We start from the raw sequence: 17,242 nt of genomic DNA on the forward strand, positions 1-17,242 counted from the left end.
ATAACCCGTCTAACTCCATTCTACGGTGAGATCTCATATGAGAATCTAGGTATGCTTTCATTGTAAAACATTTTGCACATTTTTGACACTGAAATGTCATTGGATCCATGTGGAACATCGCATGTTGGTGGAGCCTAAATCGGTATTTGAATTTTCGTCGACAACATAAAATATAAAACTCGTGTTCGGGATGGCATTTATCAAAATGATATTTTATTTTTGTAAAGCCTGCATATTCCTGTGAGCATACGTAACACTGCAGTAAAGGTCGCCACCGAGCTATAGTCTTATCAATTTGCGCTGTTGAGTATTTTGATGGCCGATTCGATTTGTTTTCGATTAGCTGATAATTGGGTTCATCTGCGGAATCAATATCCTCCGGTTCCTCTGGCCTCGCCATACCAAAATAATAATTATCGTTACTATGGAGTTCTTCTTCAGGGGCGGATAGAGTGTCTGAGTTATTATCTAAATAAGTTGAAAATTGAATTTCACCATTAGTGACAATCAATTGGCCTGAACCAAAACCCACTGATTCCGTTGGCTGAAATTCTTCTTCGTTAACTTCATCATCATCATCATCATCTATGATATTAATGACATCCGAAGGTTCGCCTTTTGATTGGAGTAACACATCTGATGCATTGCCATCTTGGCCATAATGATGTACAGTCTCTGTTTGTTCTTTCTCTTGGAATAGATTGTCCAATAATAATACTATAGACTCTCGGAATGTATTGAAACTAGTTATTTTTCGCCAACATTCGATACATACCACAGCCTGCGAATTAACGTGAAGATACTAAAATAAAAATAAAACAAAAAAAGTTTGGACATGCTTTCCCATACCAAATATTAATGAAGACCGTATTACCTTGGAATCGAAATATTTTGTGATGATATTGTAAATCTCATTTGGATTACCCATTGCGTCACATAAACGTAAGCTATCGCCACAATCACTCCTGCACAAGCGGCACGTATTTGACATAATAGCAATCTTTATAAAGAGAAGATAGATATGACAAATAAATATACAAATATCCGATACACATATAGAGAAATTAGACAACACCTATTGCCAGGAAGAACTACGATCCTTACACGCAGCGAAGGAATATGCTCATATTCAATGGATCCAAAATGTAAGGAAAATCGAACATACATATTTTTATTAGTAGAATTTCACTACCAATAAGAATACAATTTTTTTTTTTTTGATTAATTAAAATATAAAATTGGTGGAACTGAATCCTTTGTGTTTTCACTTTCCTCGAGTTTTTCATTATTTGGGAAAGTGCGAAATAGAGAATCATTAAATCCCCGTAAATGTTACAAATATTATATCGAACATTTTAAATATAGGGTGAGTGCAGCAAATCTGGTGCAGGCTGGTAATGTGGTATAGTAGTTTTTTTCTCTAGCTAACAACATACGAATAACTAAACCAACCTGAATAGATAGTGGCCGTCAGAGAATGAAGCAATCAAAGATCAGTTTGATTTTTGCAACTCTTTCTTTGTGCCAGTTGAAAGAATTCACATTTACCCGTGCTCGAATGTTTTTATACCCTCCACCATAAGATGGGGGTATATTAACTTTGTCATTCCGTTTGTAACACATCGAAATGTTGCTCTAAGACCCCATAAAGTATATATATTCTGGGTCGTGGTGAAATTCTGAGTCGATCTGAGCATGTCCGTCCGTCCGTCTGTTGAAATCACGCTAACTTCCGAACGAAACAAGCTATCGACTTGAAACTTGGCACAAGTAGTTGTTATTGATGCAGGTCGGATGGTATTGCAAATGGGCCATGGTTAGGTTAGGTTAGGTGCCAGCCCGATGTATCAGGCTCACTTAGACTATTCAGTCCATTGCGATACCACATTGATGAACTTCTCTCTTATCACTGAGTGCTGCTCGATTCCATGTTAAGCTCAATGACAAGTGACCTCCTTTTTATAGCCGAGTCCGAACGGCGTTCCACATTGCAGTGAAACCACTTAGAGAAGCAAATGGGCCATATCGGTCCACTTTTACGTATAGCCCCCATATAAACGGACCCCCAAATTTTGCTTGCGATTGCTCTAATAGAATCAAATTTCATCCGATCCGGCTTACATTTGGAACATGGTGTTAGTATATGGTCTCTAACAACCATGCAAAAACTGGTCCACATCGGTCCATAATTACATATAGCCCCCATATAAACCGATCCCCCGATTTGGCTTGTGGAGCCTCTAAGAGAAGCAAAATTCATCCGATCCGGCTGAAATTTGGTACGTAGTGTTAGTGTATGGTCTCTAACAACCATGCAAAAATTGGTCCACATCGGTCCATAATTATACATAGCCCCCATATAAACCGAACCCCCGATTTGGCTTGCGGAGCCTCAAAGAGAAGCAAATTTCATCCGATCCGGCTGAAATTTGGTACATGGTGTTAGTATATGGTCTCTAATGACCATGAAAAAATTGGTCCCCATCGGTCCATAATTGTATATAGTCCCCATATAAACCGATCACCAGATTTGACCTCCGGAGCCTCTTGCAAGACCAAAATTCATCTGATTCAGTTGAAATTTGGTACGTGGTGTTAATATATGGCCTCAAATACCTATGCCAAAATTGGTCGAAATCGGTCCATAATTATATATAGCCCCCATATAAACCGATAACCAGATTTGACCTCCGGAGCCCCTTGGAAGAGCACAATTCATCCGATTCGTTTGAAATTTGGTACATGGTGTTAGTATATGGTCTCTAATCACCATGCAAAAATTGGTCCACATCGGTCAATAATTATTTATAGCCCCATATAAATCGATCCCAAATTTGACCTCTGGTGCGTTTTGGAGAAGCAAAATTAATCCGATCTGGTTGTAATTTGGTACGTGGTGGTAGTATATGATATTTAACAACCATGCCAAAAGTGGTCCATATCAGTACATAATCATATATAGCCCCCATATAAACCGATCCCGAGATTTGGTTTTGGAGCCTCTTGGAGGAGCAAATTTCATCCGAGTCAGTTGAAAATTGATCCCCAATCACACAAAAATTGGTCCATATCAAGTTCATAATTCTATATAGCCCCCATATTTCAATTCTGGCTCCCTACGTACCGTCGAAAAGTCCATGTCGATTCGTAATTATTTGTAAACTTACCTATACATAATTTCTTTGTCTAATATATACCACGTATGGACTAACTCATAATTTAGAAAAGTATGTTAAGAACTTTTAAGATACCACAACCCAAGTAATTCAATTGTGGATGACAGTCTTTCCTAGAAGTTTCTACGTAATCCATGGTGGAGGGTACGTAAGAGTCGGCCTGGCCGAACTTACGGCCGTATATACTTGTGTTTTTTTTTTTTTTTGTTCGTAATCATTTCCTTTTGTGTGAAGGTATATTTTCAATTTATTAATTTTCGGGTGTAAATAACTGACGAGTACAAAATAAGCATAAAATGTATGCAATTGCGATACATATATTGCATTTATTTTTTTTACAAACAAAATCTACGTTATGGTGTACTACATTACCTGTACATTTTATGAATTCGTACTTAATGTGTTTTTTTAATAATTTCGCAAATATATCCGAAATTATTTGTTTCTTATTTTTCGCTCATAGTTGCGTGGATGGCTAACACTAGTAAAATGAATGTGGTAAAATCCTAGACTCGTCGGAGAAAAACAAAAAATTTGGCTATCGAAAAACAAATGGGTACTTTGCTGCACTCGCCCTATATTAAACAAATTAAAACTAGTAAATAAGACCGTAAATTCGGCCAGGCCGAATCTCATATGTTAAACCTTCTTAACACTGTCTTTATTTTGTCTGTATTTTATTCCATATGAAGTTTATATAAGATAAAAAATGCAAAACAAATACGTACATGCAGAGGAGGGATATGATCACCCCAACCATGTTCCAAGAGCAAAATGTTACTTTTTCACGGAAAACATGTAGCATGCTTGTCGAAACCATGTTCTTTTCTCGGAAATTATGTATCTGATTGCGGAAAGCATGGTATGTTTGTCGAGAAAATAATATTTTTGCGACAAAAATGCTACATGGTCGCTGTGAAAAAGTAACATGATGCTCTTGAAGCATGTTTGACGTGATCATATTCCTTCTCTGGGTGTTTATAAGACTGAGCTTACCCGGAAAATATAAAAAATGTAAATTTCTTTAAATAAATATTTCCATTGTTCTAAATATTTATTAAACATACAGTTTTTATACAGATTTTTAGGCGTACTATTAAAAACTTAATTGAAAGCAATTTTAACAAATATATGTATTGAATTTATTTATTTATTTTTTTTTTTTTTTTCAACATACCCAGAAAAAATATCACCAAAATATTTACAATTAAAAAGTTAATTGAAGTTGACATTTTTTTCAATTAATAAATTAATTGGTACAACTAACTTTTTAATCAAGATAGAAACATTAAGTTAATTTAGTCAATGATTGAAAATTTAAAAATTTTTAATTAAAAATTTAATTGATACAATAAACTTTTATTCAAATTCGGTAGACTAAGTCAGTTAAAAAAGTGATGAACATTTTTTTAAATTTTTAATTAATTTTTTTTTTTCAAACAATCAATTGTTAATCCAAATAAAAATTCTGAGCCAATTCAGAATGTAATTGAAAATAGTTACCTTTTTTAATTACAAAATTAATTGAGTTTTGCAATCAACATCAATTAAATTTTTAATTGAATCAATAAAAAAATTAATTGAAATTTGGTAATGAAATCAATTAATTTTTTAATCAAGATTTTTTTCTATGCCCAATTAAAACTGTGATTGATACTATCATTTTCGTGATTGAAGACATTTCAATTAAAAAATTAATTGGATCAATTAATTTCGTGATTGAATCAGAAAAAAAAAAATTGTGTGTATTGGACTATTCATATTTTAATTAAACTCATCAACATTTTCTCAAACTTTTTTTATACCCTCCACCATAGGATGGGGGGTATATTAACTTTGTCATTCCGTTTGTAACACATCGAAATATTGATCTAAGACCCCATAAAGTATATAAATTCTGGGTCGTGGTGAAATTCTGAGTCGATCGGAGCATGTCCGTCCGTCCGTCCGTCTGTTGAAATCACGCTAACTTCCGAACGAAACAAGCTATCGACTTGAAACTTGGCGCACGTAGTTGTTATTGATGTAGGTCGGATGTTATTGCCATATCGGTTAATAACAGACCCCCAAATTTGGCTTGCGGGGACTCTAAGAGAAGCAAATTTCATTCGATCCGGCTGAAATTTGGTACATGGTGTCAGCATATGATCTCTAGCTACCATGCAAAAATTGGTCCACATCGGTCCATAATTATATATAGCCCCATATAAACCGATCCCCCGATTTGGCTTGCGGAGCCTCTAAGAGAAGCAAATTTCATCCGATCCGGCTGAAATTTGGTACATGGTGTTAGTATATGGTCTCCCACAACCATGCAAAAACTGGTTCACATCGGTCCATAATTATATATAGCCCCCATATAAACCGATCCCCCGATTTGGCTTTCAGAGCCTCTAAGAGAAACAAATTTCATCCGATCCGGTTGAAATTTGGTACATGATGTTAGTATATGGTCTCGAATGACCATGCAAAAATTGGTCGATATCGGTCAATAATTATATATAGCCCCCATATAAACCGATCACCAGATTTGACCTCCGGAGCCTCTTGGATGACTTCATCATTCATCTGATTCAGTTGAAATTTGGTACATGGTGTCAGCATATGATCTCTAGCTACCATGCAAAAATTGGTCGACATCGGCCCATAATTATATATAGGCCCCATATAAACCGATCCCCAGATTTGACCTCCGGAGCACCTTGGAAAAGCAAAATTCTTCCCATTCGGTTGAAATTTGGTACGTGATGTTAGTATGCTATATGGTATCCAACAACCATGCAGGAATTGGTTCCTATCAGTCCATAATTATATATAGCTCCCATATAAACCGATTACCAGATTTGACCTCCGGTGCCTTTTGGAGAAGCAAAATTCATTCGATCTGGTTGAAATTTGGTACGTGTTATATAATATACTACATATTATATAACAACCATGCCAAAAGTGGTCCATATCAGTCCATAATCATTTATATCCCCCATATAAACCGATCCCGAGATTTGGTTTTGGAGCCTCTTGGAGGAGCAAATTTCATCCGAGTGAGTTGAAATTTGTGGATGACAGACTTTCGTAGAAGTTTCTACGCAATCCATGGTGGAGGGTACATAAGATTCGGCCTGGCCGAACGTACGGCCGTATATGCTTGTTTTTTATTAAAAATTTAATGGTATCAAGTACTTCACGTATTTTAGTTTATTTTTATTCTGAGCAAGATGAACGTAATTGAAAATATTGCAAAAATATATTTCAGCCATAAATGAAATTTAGTAAAATCGTTCATTGTTCAAATTGTACTCGCATGAAACGGAAAATATCCTTTGTCGTTTCCAGGGCTGTGGAGTCGGAGTCAAAAGATTTTACTGGAGTCAGAGTCGTAAAAATTTTGCTCGACCGGCTAAACTAAATTTTTTAAGGCATTTCACATTTTTGTAACTAACATACATATATACACTCAGAGAAGGAATATGATCACCTCAAACATGTTTCAAGAGTAAAATGTTATTTTTGTATGGTGACCATGTAACATGTTTGTCACTAAAATTTTATTTTCTCGCCAAATATAACCTGCTTGCCGAAATCAGATACATGATTTCCGAGAAAATAACATGCTTGCGAAAACCATGTTACATGGTCACCACCCAAAAATAATATTTTGCTCTTAAAACATGTTTGATGTGATCATATTCCTTCTCTGGGTGTATACGCCCGATTTCGACAAATGGGGTCATGTTGCGCTTTTTTCCAACCGATTCTCTCCAAATTTGACAGAAGGTAATATAATTCACCTCCCTGCAAGTGTACTAAATTTCATCGAAATCGCTTCAGATTTAGATATAGCTCCCATATATATGTATCGGGCGATTTTGCCGAATTTGGCCATAAGTCGCTTAATTATCCACCGATCTTACTCCAAATTGGCCAAATCTAATCGTCTATAGTAGTGACTATATGTGCCAAATATCATCGAAATCGGTTTAGATTTAGATATAGCTCCCATATATATGTATCGCCCGATTTTGACAAATTTGGCCATAAAGCCGTTGTTTATCAGCCGATCTTACTCAAATTTAGCTTACTTTAATTTTCTATAGTACTGACTATATGTGCAAAATATCATCCAAATCGGTTCAGATTTAGATATAGCTCCTATATATTGTAGCGCACGATTTTGAAAAATTTACCCCTTATAACCTTATTTTTACCCCTTATAGCCTTATTTATTAACCGATCTTACTCAAATTTAGTACAAGGTAATCTCCTGTAATATCAACCAAACCTGCAAAATTTAATCCAAATCGGTTCAGTTTTAGATATAGCTTCCATATATATGTATAGCCCGTTTTTCAAAAATGTACCCCTTATAACTTTATTTCTGACCATAATAGCCCTATTTAGTATCCAATCTTACTTAATTTTAGCACACGGTAACCATCTGTTGTATCAACCAACCTGGGAAATTTCATCCGTATCGGTTCAGATTTAGATATAGCTCCGATATATATGCATCGCTCGATTTTCCCAAATTTTGGCCATAATACTCTTATTCATTAACCAATGCTATTCAAAATTCAAATTTGGAAATATTAACCGTAGTTAGACTTATATGTAACTCTTACAAAAATATATTTCCCAAGATTCACAAATTTGGATTTATTACCCACACTAATTGAGCGGTTTCCTCTTTTTTAATAATGGACCCAATATTAGTGGCATACTAACTCTACGAGTAAGAATCAACTATAGCTCCTAATATCAGAAATTTCTGTTCAGAAATGTTCTTAAATATGGAAATTCGGTTTATCTCCCAAACCTATATGTTACCATTGATACCCCACAAACAATATTTACTAATTCAGTAGGGGTGGTTTAGTGTATCATATAGTCGGCCCCGCCCGACTTCCTGCTTTACTCACTTTTTATACCCACCACCATAAAATGGTGACGGGGGTATAATAAGTTTGTCATTCCGTTTGTAACACATCGAAATATCGATTTCCGACTATAGAAAGTATATATATTCTTGATCAGGGAGAAATTCTAAGACGATATAAGCATGTCCGTCTGTCCGTCTGTCTGTCTGTCTGTCTGTCTGTTGTAATCACGCTACAGCCTTCAATAATGGCGCTATCGTCCCGAAATTTGGCACAGATTCGTTTTTTGTTTGCAGGCAGGTCAAGTTCAAAGATGGGCTATATCGGTCCAAGTTTTGATATAGTCCCCATATAAACCCCATAATTTGGGGTCTTGAGCCTATAAAACCCGTAGTTTTTATCAGATTTGCCTGAAATTGGAAATCTAGAGCTATTTTGGAACCATAAAGAAGTGTGTCGAAAATGGTCCGTGTCGGTCCATGTTTTGGTATAGCCCCCATATAGACCGATCTCCAGATTTTGCTTCTTGGGCGTCTAGAAACTATATTTACCATCCGATTTCCCTGAAATTGGAAATCTAGAGGTATTTTGAAACCATAAAGAGGTGTGTCGAAAATGGTCCGTGTCGGTCCATGTTTTGGTATAGCCCCCATATAGACCGATCTCCCGATTTTGCTTCTTGGGCGTCTAGAAACTATATTTACCATCCGATTTCCCTGAAATTATAAATCTTGAGGTATTTGGAAACCATAAAGAGGTGTGTCGAAAATGGTCCGTATCGGTCCATGTTTTGGTATAGCCCCCATATAGACCGATCTCCCGATTTTATTTCTTACGCGTCTAGAAACAGTATTTTTTATCCGATTTGTCTGAAATTGAAAATCTAGAGGTATTGTGGGACTATAAAGAGGTGTGTCAAAAATGGTCCGTATCGGTCCATGTTTTGGTATAGCCCACATATAGACCGATCTCCCGATTTTGCTTCTAGGTCTTCTAGAAACTATATTTACCATCCGATTTGCCTGAAATTGGAAATCTAGAGGTATTTGAGGACCATAAAAAGGTGTGCCGAAAATGGTGCTCATCGGTCCATATTTCGGTATAGCCCCCATATAGACTGATCTCCCGATTTTGCTTCTTGGGCTTCTAGAAACTATATTTCCTATCCGATTTTCCTGAAATTGAAAATCTAGAGTTCTTTTGGGACCATAAAAAGGTGTGTCGAAAATGGTGCCCATCGGTCCATGTTTTGGTATAGCCCCCATATAGACCGATCTCCCGATTTTGCTTCTTGGGCTTCTAAAAACTATATTTACCATCCGATTTGCCTGAAATTCTAGAGCTTCTATAAACTTTATTTATTACCCGATTTGCCTGAAATTCGAAATCGAGATGTATTTTTCGACCACTAATAAGTGTGCCGAAATTGAGGTATATCGAGGCCCATTTTTTGGTATAACCCCCATATAGACTGATCTCTCGATTTTTACTTCATGGGCGTCTAGATACTATATTTTTTAGCCGATTTGTTTGAAATTGAAAATCTGGAGGTATTTTAAGAACACATATATGTGAGTAGCAAATGATGCCTATCGGTCCATGTTTTGGTATAGCCCCAATATAGATCGATCTCCCGGCTTTATTTCTTGGGCTTCTAGAATCCGTAGTTTTTATACGATTTGCTGGAAATTAGTAATCTATAATGAAATTTTAGACAAACGAAATTTCCTTTTCGTATAAAGTATTTTCGTTTATTCAACGATTGTCTCTAAAATTTATGTCAAAAAAAAAAAAAAAAAACTTTGCTTGCCTAAAATTACGTTTCTCAAAAAAGAAAACACTTATTTCATGGTCATGAAAATTGCTTGAAACTGAAAGTAGAATTTCCAGATTTAACTCATCGTATTTGTTTAAATAATGGCGGAAATAATCTACAGATTTAAGATTTCCAATCAAGTCGTAATTTCATCATATACACGATATATTTATAATTCTCTAAAACTCAAACAAAATTGGTTCTCATAAATCCAGAATCTGATCTGGTCTTCATTGACTTGCTTGGGAGAAGATTTGTCATCAAACCCCCTACAATTCTATATATGATCAAGGAACCCACTACGACGAAGAGTTTTCAAACTAAACTATTATATTTGATTCATGGTGGGTATTTAAGATTCGGCCCGGCCGAATTTACTGCTTTATATACTTGTTTTTTTTTTTTTAATTGTGACAATTATTTTTTTTAATTATTTAATTAAAAACAAACATTTTGCATTATTTTCTTGGTGGTTTCTAAAGTTGTTTTTAACTATTTCATTAATATTAGATTTAATGTATTCGGTGTAACGGAATTCGTAAGATGTGTAGACATTAATGAAATTCAGTAAAATTTTTCTATGAAGTACCTAGTTATCGCTTATAGTCCATCGCACGTGTAGGAGATTTTCACATATAGAACACGCCCATAGAAAAAATCATGAACGGCGTGGTCATTTCGAAACGATCCGTCATGAAAGTGAATCAACACACATGTGTTGTCCAATTGAGAACAGATGGGCTCATTCTGACAACGTAAAAATGACACCATGTGTTGTCACAACAACAACCAGCGTTCATGATCTGAAAACCTAATGGTTACGACTTTGTAAACAAACTTAAAAAAAGATTTCCGCTAGCGTGACTCGAACCTGTGTTTTCTGCACCATACGCGTTAACAGTCGCCTTACCACTTTGCACCACCGAGGGAGTTGCCATAATAACCTCTAACGATTATTTTAAGACTTTTCATGGCCAAAGAAAAACGAATGCCGTTCATGAAATCGTGAACGCCCGTGAACGAAATTGTGAACAGTCCGTTTTGATTTTTTGTGAACGTTTCCGTTCCATTTTGTCATAGTCCGTTCACGATTGTGAAATGCAAATCATTATGATATAATTTTCACACATATAGTTTGCTGAATAATCCATTTTATATATAGGCTGATTTTGCATATATTTCATTTTTTATTATGCTGCTAAAAATAAATCGATATATACTATTTAGTCAGATCTGGTTTTTAATCAGATACAGTGGGTAACGGATGTAAGAAACTCAGAAAATCCTGCAATTTTGCGTCTTATATGCGTTTTTTCTTGTAGGCAATCATTACATATAAGAAAAGTTTCTTATAAGCATATACATTTATAAAAAAATATTTTTTATAGGAATATATTTCATAAAACTATCTTTTAGAAAGAAGTAACCAAATTGCGATTCAAAATTTTAAAATATTTTTATTAAAAAAACGTTACAATGGAAAATTTAAGAACTCCAGTCTGAACAAGTAGAATAAAATAAAAAAAAAAAAAAAACAAGTATATACTGCCGTAAGTTCGGCCAGGCCGAAGCTTATATACGCTCCATAATGAATTGCGTAGAAACTTCTTCTAAACACTGCCATCCAGAATCGAATTACTTAAGTTGCGGTAACGCTTGCCGATGGCAAGGTATCGTAAAACCTCCTAACACCATCTTCTAAATTGTATGTAAGTCCATACGTGGTATATATTAAATCAAAAAAGATCGATCCAATACGTATATAATTCAGTTTGACAAAGTAGACATAAAATTTTGACAAAATTTGCTACAGAAATAAAATTTTAACAAAATTTTCTATAGAAATAAAATTTTCACAAATTTTTCTATAGAAATAATAATTTTGACAACATTTTCTATAGAAAGAAAATGTTGACAAAAATTTCTACAGAAATAAAATTTTAACAAAATTTTCTATAGAAATAAACTTTTGACAAAATTTTCTATAGAAATAAAATCTTGGTAGATTATTTTTGGCTCGAGTGGCAACCATGATTATGAACCGAATAAAATTTGAACAAAATTTTCTATAGAAATAAAATTTTGACAAAATTTTCTATAAAAATAAAATTTTGGTAGATTATTTTTGGCTCTAGTGGCAACCATGATTATGAAACGATATGGACCAAGGTTAGGTTAGGTTAGGTTAGGTGGCAGCCCGATGTATCAGGCTCACTTAGACTATTCAGTCCATTGTGATACCACATTGGTGAACTTCTCTCTTATCACTGAGTGCTGCCCGATTCCATGTTAAACTCAATGACAAGGGACCTCCTTTTTATAGCCGAGTCCGAACGGCGTTCCACATTGCAGTGAAACCACTTTGAGAAGTTTTGAAACCCTCAGAAATGTCACCAGCATTACTGAGGTGGGATAATCCACCGCTGAAAAACTTTTTGGTGTTCGGTCGAAGCAGGAATCGAACCCACGACCTTGTGTATGCAAGGCGGGCATGCTAACCATTGCACCACGGTGGCTCCCATATGGACCAATTTTTGTGTGATTGGACCAATTTTGGTATGGTTGTTAGCGACCATATACTAACACCACGTGCCTAATTTGAACCGAATCGGATGAATTTTGCTCCTCCAAGAGGCTCCGGAGGTCAAATCTGGAGAATGTTTCATATGGGGGCTATATATAATTATGGACCGATATGGACCAATTCTGGCACGGTTGTTAAAGATCATATACTAACACCATGTTCCAAATTACAACCGGATTGGATGAAATTTGCTTCTCTTGGAGACTTAGCAAGTCAAATCTGGAGATCGGTTTATATGGGGGCTATATATAATTATTAACCGATGTGGACCAAGTTTTGCATGGTTGTTAGATACCATATACCAATATCATGTACCAAATTTCTGGCGGATCGGATGAAATTTGCTTCTCTTTGAGGCTACGCAACCCAAATCTGGGGATCGGTTTATATGGGCGCTATATATAATTATGGACCGATGTGGACCAATTTTTGCACGGTTGTTAGAGACCATATACCAATAACATGTACCCAATTTCAGCCGGATCGGATGCAAATCTGGAGATCGGTTTATATGGGGTCTATATATAATTATGGACCCATGTGGACCAATTTTTGCATGGTTGTTAGAGACCATATACCAACATAATGTACCAAATTTCAGCCGGATCGAATGAAATTTGCTTCTCTTTGAGGCTCCCCAAGCCAAATATGGGGATCGGTTTATATGGGGGCTATATATAATTATGGACCGATGTGGACCAATTTTTGCATGATTGTTAGAGACCATATACCAAGGCCATGTACCAAATTTCAGCCGGATCGAATGAAATATGCTTCTCTTAGAGGCTCCGCAAGCCAAATCTGGGGATCGGTTTATATGGGGGCTATATATAATTATGGACCGATGTGAACCAATTTTTGCACGGTTGTTAGAGACCATATACCAACACCATGTACCAAATTTCAGCCGAATCGGATGAAATTTGCTTCTCTTTTAGGCTCCGCAAGCCAAATCTGGGGATCGGTTTATATGGGGGCTATATATAATTATGGACCGATGTGGACCAATTTTTGCATGGTTGTTAGAGACCATATACCAACACCATATACCAAATTTCAGCCGGATCGGATGAAATTTACTTCTCTTAGAGGATTCGCAAGCCAAATTTGGGGGTCCGTTTATATTGGGGCTATACGTAAAAGTGGTCCGATATGGCCCATTTGCAATACCATCCGACCTACATCAATAACAACTACTTGTGCCAAATTTCAAGTCGATAGCTTGTTTCGTTCGGAAGTTCGCGTGATTTCAGCAGACGGACATGCTCAGATCGACTCAGAATTTCACCACGACCCAGAATATATATACTTTATGGGGTCATAGAGCAATATTTCGACGTGTTGCAAACGGAATGACAATTATGGACCGATGTGGACCAATTTTTGCATGGTTGTTAGAGACCAAATACCAACATCATGTACCAAATTTCAGCTGGATCGGATGAAATTTGCTTCTCTTTGAGGCTCCGCAAGCCAAATCTGGGGATCGGTTTATATGGGGACTATATATAATTATCGACCGATGTGGACCAATTTTTGCATGATTGTTAGAGACCATATACCAACACCATGTACCAAATTTCAGCCGGATCGGATGAAATATGCTTCTGTTAGAGGCTCCACAAGCCAAATCTACGGGTCCCTTTATATGGGGGCTATACGTAAAAGTGGACCGATATGGCCCATTTTCAATACCATCCGACCTACATCGATAACAACTACTTGTGCCAAGTTTCAAGTCGATGGCTTGTTTCGTTCGGAAGTTAGCGTGATTTCAACAGACGGACGGACGGACGGACGGACGGACGGACATGCTTAGATCGACTCAGAATTTCACCACGGCCCAGAATATATATACTTTATAGGGTCTTAGAGCAATATTTCGATGTGTTACAAACGGAATGACAAAGTTAATATACCCCCATCCTATGATGGAGAGTATAAAAAGAGGAAATCGATCAATTAGTTGTGGGTAATAAATCCAAATTTCTGCAAATAGTGCAATATATTTATGTAAGAGCTACATGTAAGTCTAAATACGGTCAGCTAGTACATAAAAATTTGAAATTTGAATGACATAGGTTAATAAATAAGAGTATTATGGCCAAATATGACCAAATCGAGCGATGCATATATATGGGACCTATGCAGGTATGATTGATACCACAGAAGGTCACTTTGTGTAAAATTTGAGTACGATCAGTTAATAAATGAAGCCCCTATGGTCAAAAATAAGGTTATTAGCCGCAAATTTTCCAAAATCGGGCGATACATATATATGGGAGCTATATCTAAATTTGAACCGATTTCGATGAAATTTTGCACATACAGTTAGTACTATAGAAGATTACATTTAGCCAACCTTTGTTACGATCGGTTGATAAATAAGGGTTTTAAGGCCAAATTTGGCAAAATCAGGCGATACATATATATGGGAGCTATATCTAAATTTGAACCGATTTCGATGAAATTTTGCACATACAGTTAGAGCTATAGAAGATTACATTTAGCCAACTTTGAGTACGATCGGTTGATAAATAACGGTTTTACGGCCAAATTTGACCACATCGGGCGATACATATATATGGGAGCTATATCTAAATCTGAACCGATTTCGATGAAATTGCGCACATACAGTTAGAGGTATAGAAGATTATATTTCGCCAACTTTGAGTACTATCGGTTGATAAATAAGGGTTTTACGGCCAAATTTGGCAAAATCGGGATACATATATGTGTGAGCTATATCTAAAGCTGAACCGATTTCAATTATTTTTGGCACATATTGTCAGTACCATAAAAGATTAGAGTAAGCCAAGTTTGAGTAAGATCGCTTAATAAATAAGGTTTTTATGACCAAATTTAGGAAAATCGGGCGATACATATGTATGGGAGCTATATATAAATCTGAACCGATTTCGATAAAATTTTGCAGACTTAAAGGGTGATGAAAAAGTTTACTATGTGCAAAATTTGATGACGATCGGTTTTTAAATAAGCGCAACGTGACTCCATTTGTCGAAATCGGGCGATACATATATATGTGAGCTATAGCTAAATTTAATCCGATTTCTTCCAAATTTAATAGCGTTCGTCCTTGTGCCCAAAAAACACCCTGTACCAAATTTCATCTAAATTGGTTAATAATTGCGACCGGAATCCTGTGAACAAGAAATACATGGACAGACGGACGGACGGACACCAAGCGCTAGATCGACTCAGGAGGTGATTCTGAGTCGATCGGTATATATTTTATGGGGTCTAAAATCAATATTTCTGGTAGGCACATTTTTTGGCCGATCAAACTTATTATACCCTGACCACTATGTGGTTTAGGGTATAATAAAATAAAAAATAAAGTCTTTTACTTATTTCCTTTTATCATATTCCTTTAAATGTGCGAAAACAGTTAATACCAAAGTGACATATAAAAGAATTTGCTTAACTGTCGAGTTTCACATATTGTCCAAAAAAGTTGTGCAACTACACAGAAAAAACTTTCACGAAAATTTTTCCAATTAAAATCTTGAGTTTAAAAAAAAATATTCAAATAAAAATTTAATTGATTCAACAAATTTTTTAATTGAATCAAAAATCAATCACACAAATTAATGGTATCAATTAATTTTTTAATTGGACCAATTAACTTTTTAATCGACTGTCAATTAATTTTTTAATTGATACTATCATTTCTGTGATTGAAGACGTTTCAATTAAAAAATTAATTGGATCAATTAATTTGGTGATTGAATCAGAAATTTTTTTTTTGTGTGTATGGGTGTGTTCTATAAGCGAAAACTAATGTACTGCATGCTTTACTCATATGAAATGAAATTTTCTTAGTCATTCCTGTCATCCCTACTATTAAATAGTCTTTATCGTTATAACAAGTTCAAATTTCTTCAAATTCCGTTCACTTGGCTTTTGTTCAAGAGTGGACAAAGTACACACAACATTTCATAAAATGTGTGTTTGTTTTTTTTTCTTTTGTCTATTTTTAGGTCTACTTTTTACATTTAAACATTCACGGTAGCCAACAAAATAACTCTGTTGTGTGCACACAAGCCAGATGTGCCAATGCTTCAGGATAAAAAGAGTGAAGAGGGGAGGCAGTATTTTTCGTTCTATATGTGCCAACAGTGAGTGTATACCACACACCCCATTTACGACAAAACAGAGAGAGAAAGAGAGCAATGAGAATAACAAACTCAAATAACAAACTCGTATGTCATACGAACAAAAAAGAACCAAGTAAATAGAAATGCAACAACATTATAAGTTTGCAAATGCAATAGGTATACTAAGTTATACAATACATACCGTACTATGGATTATATTTAAATAATAAAATAACACACTTAATAATTTATAAATTTAATAAATAAACATTGTCCACAACATCAATACTTTATTATACAAAGTTTGATCTCTTGAAATAAGTCTGACAAGCAGCGATACACAATAAACACTATTCTCCCTGCTTTGGCAACCATCCGTCGTTGTCGGCAAAATTCATCTTTTCTACGAATGTGTAAGAGCGTAAAGAGAGTGACTACCAAAATGAGAATAAGGCAAACAAGTATACAAACCCATGGATATGTGTGCTGTGTGCATCGTTATGTGCTGCTGTTGTTAGATTTTTCCCTTCGCCCATCGATGCCCTATGGAAACGATGTGTGTCTGTCACACATCGCGTTGTTGGCTGGTAAATATCTCAGATAATTTCTTTAAGCGCTCTAATGTAAGCGAAGAGACTCGCTCAGCTTTAACAAATGTGTTGTACCCAAAGACA

At 35.6% G+C, this 17,242-nt stretch overlaps 1 protein-coding gene across 2 annotated transcripts in view; it reads right to left on the minus strand.

The window, feature by feature from the left end:
* The window catches only part of LOC142229700 (uncharacterized), a 47,834-nt gene extending 30,620 nt beyond the window's left edge, over positions 1-17,214 (minus strand). The window contains exons 1-2 of one of the 2 annotated variants that reach the window (XM_075300275.1): positions 17,040-17,214; positions 16,771-16,971 (exon numbers count right to left, since the gene is read on the minus strand). The gene's annotated coding sequence lies outside the window, so the exon portion shown is untranslated. Of the gene's footprint in view, positions 1-16,770 lie in introns of both variants that reach the window. The other variant, XM_075300276.1, reaches the window with a different exon arrangement.
* Positions 17,215-17,242: the final 28 nt, after the last annotated feature.

Source organism: Haematobia irritans, chromosome 3 (assembly GCF_050003625.1).
Source record: "Haematobia irritans isolate KBUSLIRL chromosome 3, ASM5000362v1, whole genome shotgun sequence".
NCBI lineage: Eukaryota > Metazoa > Arthropoda > Insecta > Diptera > Muscidae > Haematobia > Haematobia irritans.